Below are 8332 nucleotides of genomic sequence, written 5' to 3' on the forward strand. Positions count from 1 at the left end.
TTGTAAATTCTCTGAGATGCAGTTTCCTTAAGAAGAAGAAGAAGAAGAAGAAGAAGAAGAAGAAGAAGAAGAAGAAGAAGAAGAAGAAAAATAAGACCTCCTTAATGAAAGGGCTGAAAAAATTAAATGAGAAAGTTTATAGAAGCACTCAGCACAGAGTCCAGCTCTGGGTACTTGGTATTTGGGGGTTTTCAGGGGTTTTTTTTTTGTTTTGTTTTTTAGTTTCCAGGAGAAACAAAACATGACTCAGAAATGGCAGTCAAAGAAGCATTTCTCAGTGGCTGAAACAAACACCTCAATTAAACCATCCTCTTCAGCCAAGAAGAGGCTAAAAAGAATAAACTCCTGGTCAAAGATGGCATGATGATTACACTCCCAGGCATCACATTTCCTCTTTCCTCTTTGCCTACTCGGTACCTCCCTCCTAGTTCCCTGCTTCCCCTGAACCTGGACCTCACAGCTTTTCAGCTGTTCTCTACAAATACACAGTTTAGATGGGTAGACTCATGTGACCCTCAATGCCTCTGGTTCTGGTATTTTTTCTAATGGCTTGTTTTCCCACTGTGGCTATTTCAGCACAGTGGCTTCGTGCTGGGACCTTGTTAGGCTCTGCCCTCAACCCAACTCATGGACAAGCCACTCTGGTACTTACAGGAATTTTCCAAAGAACAAAACATTGGGAAAGGACTTGGGATCCTTGGTGGGAGCAAGCCAAATCCCTTTTCATCTGTTCACTTCTTTCTATGTTTCTTCTTTGTGTCAAAGAACTCTTATTCTTGGCCTGTTCTTCTCTGCACCACATTCATTTAGTCAGTCGTGCTCATTCATGTAACAGATAATTCTGAAACACCTACTATGCACAAAATAAACAAAACTCTCCTCTCCTGGCCTTCATTTTCTAGTGAGTGAACCTTCACTGCCTCCCAAAGGGTCTTCTACAACTGCTGCCTCTGACAAGAACTCCAGAAGAAGATACAAGCCCACCCAAATGGCCCAGATGGGGTATTGCAGAGAACAAAGGTTTGCTTTGGTATTGGCCCCTAAGAACTTGTGGTTACTGCCATGGATGGAGCACAGGTATAGTTTGGATGAATGTGAAATGAGGTTAAGGGGTTCAGTGGCAAGAATTCAAATAGCTAGAGGCATAGATATCTGAATTTGTAGAAAATATCAGTGCCAGAGTTAGATGAAGCACAGTTGTTGGAAGGGAGCTGCAGCAGATCTGATCAACAACACCAGGAAAGAGGGCCAAGAAAATATGGGGTCCAAGGGCATCTTGGTGGCTCAGTAGGTTGAGTGCCTGACTCTTGATTTTGGCTCAGTCATGATCCCAGGGGTCATGGGATTGAGCCCCAAGTTGAGCTCCACGCTGAATGTGGAGCCTGCTTAAGCTTCTCTCTCTCTCTCTCTCTCTCTCTCTCTCTCTCTCTCTGCTTCTCCCCCACTTGTGCTCTCTGTCTCTCTCTCTCTCTCAAATAAAAAGAGAGAGAATATGGGGTCCAGAGACAATTTTTTCCTCTCTCGGGGATTTAGGACCCATGAGTAATATCAGCTACTCTCCCGCTGGGACATTATAAACTGCAAACTAGGAGACAGCTCTGCTTTTGAATGTGGAAGATGCCATTGAACTCAGATCCCCTGAAACAGGGGCTCTCCTGCTCTCATCTCTGGTGAGAATGAGATACTGGGGGGTACCAGGGGCTCTTAGCTGTGAGAAAAGCAGAGCTGCTTCAAATTCCCTGGATTCCAGCTAGAATGAACTTAACCATTTCTCCATCCATAAGATGTGAACCACTTTTGAGTTCCTAGATGGAGCAAAGCCTGCCTACCCCAAAGTAGACTTGAGTGTAAAATTTTTAAGCAATGATTATATATACAGTATACACAGGATATTTCCATATAGTACATAAAATGAAAATTGTAGAAATAGGTCAAAACTGAAAAAAATGAAAACAGGTATTTTACATTTTTGAAACACTGCCCAAAAGTTCATCAATAGTACTCAATTCTCTTGAGTCACTTTATGACCTCTAGCTCAATCCATCTCTCACATGTAACGAATCAGCATCAAATCAACATCTCTCACAAATCAGCAGCAAGATTCTATAATCAGAAGGTCACATAGATCTGTTCTATGTCCTCTAAAAAGAACAGACTTAGAAAATAATTTAGGATACAAGGGAGGGAGAGTTTCCCTCATGAGGGAGCAGCCAGGGACAGATTAACCAAATTGTATCAGGGTAACAAACACACTTACCTTGATCCATGAATGATATAAATGCTCAATGTTTCCTGTTACTTTTTAAAACTTTGTTCTTTGTGTCCTGTAGATGGTTGCCCATATTGTAAAATCTGTCTTTAGACTACTGATTTCTCCAAGACAAATTGTTGTCTCAAATAATAATTGTTATTTAAAAATATGAATAAGTACATGATTCTGCTTGTTTTTCAACAGCATGGAGAATAGAATTCTGGGTATACCCTCAACAAAAAGCAAATCTGTCCCCGTACCACCATTCACTTTCTATCCCATCCTTTTCCCCTCAACTTAAGATGCACTTGAGGGGAGGCTTGTGAAATTTGGAAACATCTTGGGCAGAGATATTAAAAGAAGTGGGGCCATCATGCCTAGAGAGTGAGAGCCTAAGCACTCTTAAGTTGCTGATGGAAGTTCTGGAAGAGAGGGAGGGAATATGCCAATGGCAAAATGTTCTCAATCATTAAGAACAGAAGGTTCATAACTAGAAAAAGCAGACTAGAGAAAATATTTGTCAGGGACACATGATTAAGTATTCAAAGAAGTATGATCCTGAAACTGGAGTAGACAGAGAACCAGGAAGCCATTAAAGCCAAGTTATAGTTGTTACAGAGGGCAGTGGGAAGCCATCAGAAAGTTTCAAAGATTCATGCAAACTTTCACCCAAAGTGAGTGTGTTCTTACACTTTTAATTTTAGGGTTCACTGGACACACAGGCTTCACTATCAAGTTGGACTGATACAAAAATAAACCAAAGCCTAAAACCAAATGCATTAGCCTCCCCAACCTTATCAAACTGACTCATTGTTCATTCTCCAGAGCAAGAGCCTGAGACGTGTGCTGTGGTCGGCCCGTGCTCTAAAGTCTCACGCCTTCCATGGAGACCTCACACCCATCCCTGCACTTCTCCTTGATCACGCTGTTCCATGGGTATTTTTAGCTTGGCTCCTTGGCAGTTTCTCAAAGGCTTTGCAAGATACTTATGGGCACATGTTGAGAATTACACTGCACAAAACTGGGGAAACCTGCTGGCTGCATTTTTATTCTACAGCCCCCACCTTTGAGGGTCCCTATCTTTCTCTGTGTCCCAATTTTCCTCTCTGACATGCTTGGGTGCCAGAAGCCCAGGCTGGATCCAACCTATAAATCAACTTTAACTCTGGCATGAAATAAAAGATAAAGCTTTTAAAGATATTGCTTTTTTTTTTTTTTTTTTTGTCATTAGGCAAAGAGTCAGCTCTCCAGTGGACTAACCTTTATTTGACTTTAGGGGGCTAAGCATATGGCTTATGAGCACAGAAGTTCTGATACATTAACTTCAACAAGAGAAGGCTAGACAAGTCCACAGGGAGAGCAAATTTGCCTATCTTACACCTATGAAAAAATACATAAGAGTAGGGCCCCTGTCCTCTCCATTTACTGAAAGAGGTTAGGAAATATGGCAGCAAGACAAATGAAAATTAGATAGAAAGACTTAGTTGATGTTAGAAAGCACGTCCTGTCTTAAAAGATTGAGAGACACTTCAGTCATCTTCTACACACCAAACTTAAAAACACTTTCCATTTGGGTGCCTGGTGGGCTCAGCCAGTAGAACATGCAGCTCTTGATCCCAGGGTTGTAAGTTTGAGCCCCACGTTGGGTATAGAGATTACTTAAAAATAAAATATTTTTAAAAATACACTTTCCCTTATAAGATATTTAGGAAGAGGATGGCTTAAAAGCAATTGCATCTAAATGTAAGGACAAGATGAACTACAGGTGAGTTGGAGTAGTGGGAAGAACATTGAGGAAGAAGTGACTTGAAGGATGAGTCCTTTAACATCTCTGAACTGCACATTCCTCCTCTATTAAAGAAGGGGTTTAAGTGAAAATCTTTAAGACCGCTTTGACCTCTCACAAAGTATAATTCTGGAGGTCTTATCCAGACTGAGAAGAATTTGGTTCTAAATAGTGAGTCCTGGGGTGCCTGGGTGGCTCAGTTGGTTAAGGGTCCGACTTCAGCTCATGTCATGATCTCACAGTTTGCGAGTTTGAGCCCCAGGTCGGGCTCTGTGCTGACAGCTCAGAGGCTGGAGCCTGCTTTGGATTCTGTGTCTCCCTCTCTCTCACCCTCTTCTGCTCACACTCTGCTCTCTCTCTCTCAAAAATAAATAAAAATTAAAAATATTTTTTTAAATATGTATTTAAAAGGGCGCCTGGGTGGCTCAGTCGGTTAAGTGTCCGACTTCGGCTCAGGTCATGATCTCCCGGTTTGTGAGTTCAAGCCCCGCGTTGGGCTCTGTGCTGACAGCTCAGAGCCTGGAGCCTGTTTCAGATTCAGTGTCTCCCTCTCTCTCTCTGACCCTCCCCCATTCATGCTCTGTCTCTCTCTGTCTCAAAAATAAATAAATGTTAAAAAATAAAATAAAATAAAATAAAATAAGTATTAAAAAAAATAGTGACTCCTAGAGTTTGTAAGGTTACATCACTGGTAACTAGCATATCAATTTTCTCAATCACTTGTAGCAGAGTCTTGGACTTCTCTGAGGCCTCAAAAAAGAATATATGTCAGTCAAAATGCAAGTTCATGGAAAACCCCCATTAACAGTGTCAATAGGACTGATAGTTTTCGAATTAAGGAAGACCTTTTCACTTGGTGGGGGTTAATGGAAAGAATGGGGGCTAAGGAAGACATAAGAAAATATGACAGGAGAACCAAGATCTTCTTTTGGGAAAGCTCCACCATTTGGGAGACTTGCAGGTGATAGGAGGGGACATGTATAGATACCTGTCCAAGGAAAAGAGAAAATCATGTCAGAGAGAAACTTGTACATATTTATTCATGCTCCTAGACAAATCACAAGCTGAGCCAGGAGACACTGACCTTATCATAATATTTATGCCCGGATCTTCCATGTCCCTTTTAGACATGAGGCAGGTGACAGGGAGGGCAGACTCACTGCTCCCTGCCAGTGATAAATGTTCCTGCTGCAAAAGAGTAGCAGTCACTAGGACTGAAAGCATGGCAGTGTCTTAAAACAACTACTCTCTGGGGCGCCTGGGTGGCGCAGTCGGTTAAGCATCCGACTTCAGCCAGGTCACGATCTCACGGTCCGTGAGTTCGAGCCCCGCATCAGGCTCTGGGCTGATGGCTCAGAGCCTGGAGCCTGTTTCCGATTCTGTGTCTCCCTCTCTCTCTGCCCCTCCCCCGTTCATGCTCTGTCTCTCTCTGTCCCAAAAATAAATAAACGTTGAAAAAAAAAAAAAAAACAACTACTCTCCATTCAAACATCTATGCCACATATCTGTTCTGTATGGTCTCCATCATCTGGAAAACCCATTGCTATTTCCTTTGATCCAATACATTGGCATTGGCCTAACCTGGTCAAAAAGCACTATGATTGGGTACTAGATGCGTATCTGCCCTCACTTTGAGAACTCATCTCTCTTTCCCACCTGTGAAATGATAGATATCAAATGGGCAAATTTGCCCTCCCTTGTAGCATTTTTCCCCTCCTCTGGACCAGGCTTCTTTTGTTGAAGTTAAGGAATCAGAACTTCTGAGCTCATGAGCCATGTGCTTAGTACACTAAAGTCAGATAAAGGTGACTATTGGCCACTTTTCATATAGTGGTAAGGTGATCAAATAAGTGAATGTTTATGAGAAACTCCATGTTAATGCAGGCTGTTCTCACTGTCTTCTCTGTACTCAGTGCATCCTTGTCATCTTAGACTTAGTTGCCACACAAAAGATTTCTCTGTCTCACGCCACCTGACACAGACATCTTGCTTCTGTCTGTTTCATTGGCTACTGTCTTATTCTCTTCCTTGCGTAAAAAAAAATCTCTTCTCCCTTGCTGGTGTGTCTTAATTTCCCTCTCCCTTGACTGTTATTTCAGCAGCTCTGCTATTTAGCTCCATGGTGTCATATCAGACAGTTGGTGGGAAAGAAACTGTGCTAAATGACATAGCATCAAAATCCAGGACTGGTTTCTTAGTGGTGAGGAAGCCCTCTTTAAAGCTCATTGCCATTTTGTTGCTTTGCAGGGAGTGGTTCCCTTAGTTGGGAGAAGAGAAAACACCCTTTAATCCCACTACTTCCCACCTCATGCATATATCACATGTTCCCCTAAGAGGTCATCTGGAAGGTCTTTATGGCCAAAAAGGGCACAGCTCTGACTGTTGTTCCTCCCCTGGTGGAAGAAGACACAGAAGCAAGAGGAGCTTGGGTATGCCAGTCCCTATTCTAGAACCCCAAGAGCCTGATTGCCTCTTGCTGTTAGAATATTTGCAGAGTGTTTCCCTACTTGTACATTTTCTTCTCAGCATTTGAACTTGGTAAAGCTGGAGGTAAAGCTGGTAGGCTGCCTGGCATGCATGATGATGCCTTCTGGCAATCAAGAGACTAGAGTTCCATGCCAGGCTCAGCCTCTTACATGCTGGGTCACCATGAACAGTTAGTTCCCTTTTCCTCCATAGCCTCAGTCTCCAGATCCATAACAGAGCTCACAGAACTGTCAGGACATTACTGCCTTTGTCCTTTTACCAAGAAGAATCATGATGCAGTAGAAATAAAATGAGCCTTGAATCAGGTGGTGTTCTAAACTGAGCTCTGTGCCTACTAACTATGTGACCATGGGTGAGATGTAAAATGAGAATCAAATGACGAAAGATGTAAATCTTCCATTTCTATCCACATCTTTAAGGATTTTAAAGACAAAACAATAGAATTTACACCATGCAAGTCCGTAAGGAAATTGGCCAGGACTATAAGACCCCTTATGTTCCAGTAGTTTATAATTCTGATTCTTTAATAGACTCATAAATCCTGAAGCTAGGGTTATAATCATCAGCAATTACAAAGTCAATTATTTATTGAAAGCCTATTGTGTATTACTCTACTCTTTCCCTTGAAAGACTTAAAATATATATGGGCTATATATTTTTTAATTACTAAAATATAAGATAAGTATATGCTGAGTGACAAATGATGGAATTGTACAAGCCAGATGCCCTCCTGGTTTCTGAGGAGGAAGTGATTATCCAGGCTGCCATGGTAACATGCTTTTCCCATCCCATCCCCCACATGACTCAGGGCTCCACTGACCAATTTCCACTGCAATCAGAAGAAGCCAAGCAAAATGGGTAATTGGGAGGATTTCAAAAATTCCAAGGTTTTCATTTCCAAAGATACAGCAGATGATCCTTAGGCCTTCCATGAAAGCGCTTCTCCTGCTAGCCCCATGGTTTGGGAAGTAGTTTAATGGGAGTTCCCCATGATGGCCTCTATGGGGGAAAAGGGCACTGCTCTCAGCTGTGTTCATCTTTTTTTTTCAGATGGGGACAACAGAGGAGAGAGGCATTGTTTTTATCTAACCAATCATCAGGCCAGAACCCAAGTCTTAGCATTTCTCTGGGCTTGTAAATGAAAGCTGTTAAGAAATTTTCTTCCCCATTTCAGAGATAGAAAACTACAGCACAAAGTAGAGAGCGTTGTTTACCCAGACTTCAAATACATCAAAGTAGAAACTTGTAGAGAGCACTGCTAGGCCAGAACTGTGAAGGCCAACCATTCTGGAAAGACTCAAAGATGAAACCTGAGTTCCTCTCCTTGACACCCCCCCCATGGCCCCTCCCACACAGAGTGGGCTTAGCCTGAGCATGAAGAAGGCACTTTAAGCCTGGGAATGGCTTGCAGGAGGAGAGAAAGAGGAAAGAGCTCTTCCTAGGGAGCCAGTTGTTCTTTTGCTGCTTGGTTTATGTTTTTGGAATAAATCGCTTTGTATAATAATAGAAATGAAAGCGCTGGAGTGAAACATCATTACAAAAAGATTTCCCACTGGCATTTCAATCAGTTGTGGTTTTTGTCCCCAATGTCCTCTTGCTCATAAGCAAAGAGAACCCTGATCCGACAAAGGGAATGAGCCTGTCTTTGTCCTCTCTGGTCCAATCTACCCACCAGAAGGGACAGTTTCTCTCATCACCACCTTTAATGATCCCAATCTGACTTCCTAGGAGGAGGTCTTACTGTGTATGTACCTTATATGTTTTTGTTTTGTTTTGTTTTGTTTTGTTTTGTTTTGTTTTGTTTTGTT

The sequence above is a fragment of the Herpailurus yagouaroundi genome, unplaced genomic scaffold, assembly GCF_014898765.1.
Source record: "Herpailurus yagouaroundi ecotype Mexico unplaced genomic scaffold, PumYag 161, whole genome shotgun sequence".
NCBI lineage: Eukaryota > Metazoa > Chordata > Mammalia > Carnivora > Felidae > Herpailurus > Herpailurus yagouaroundi.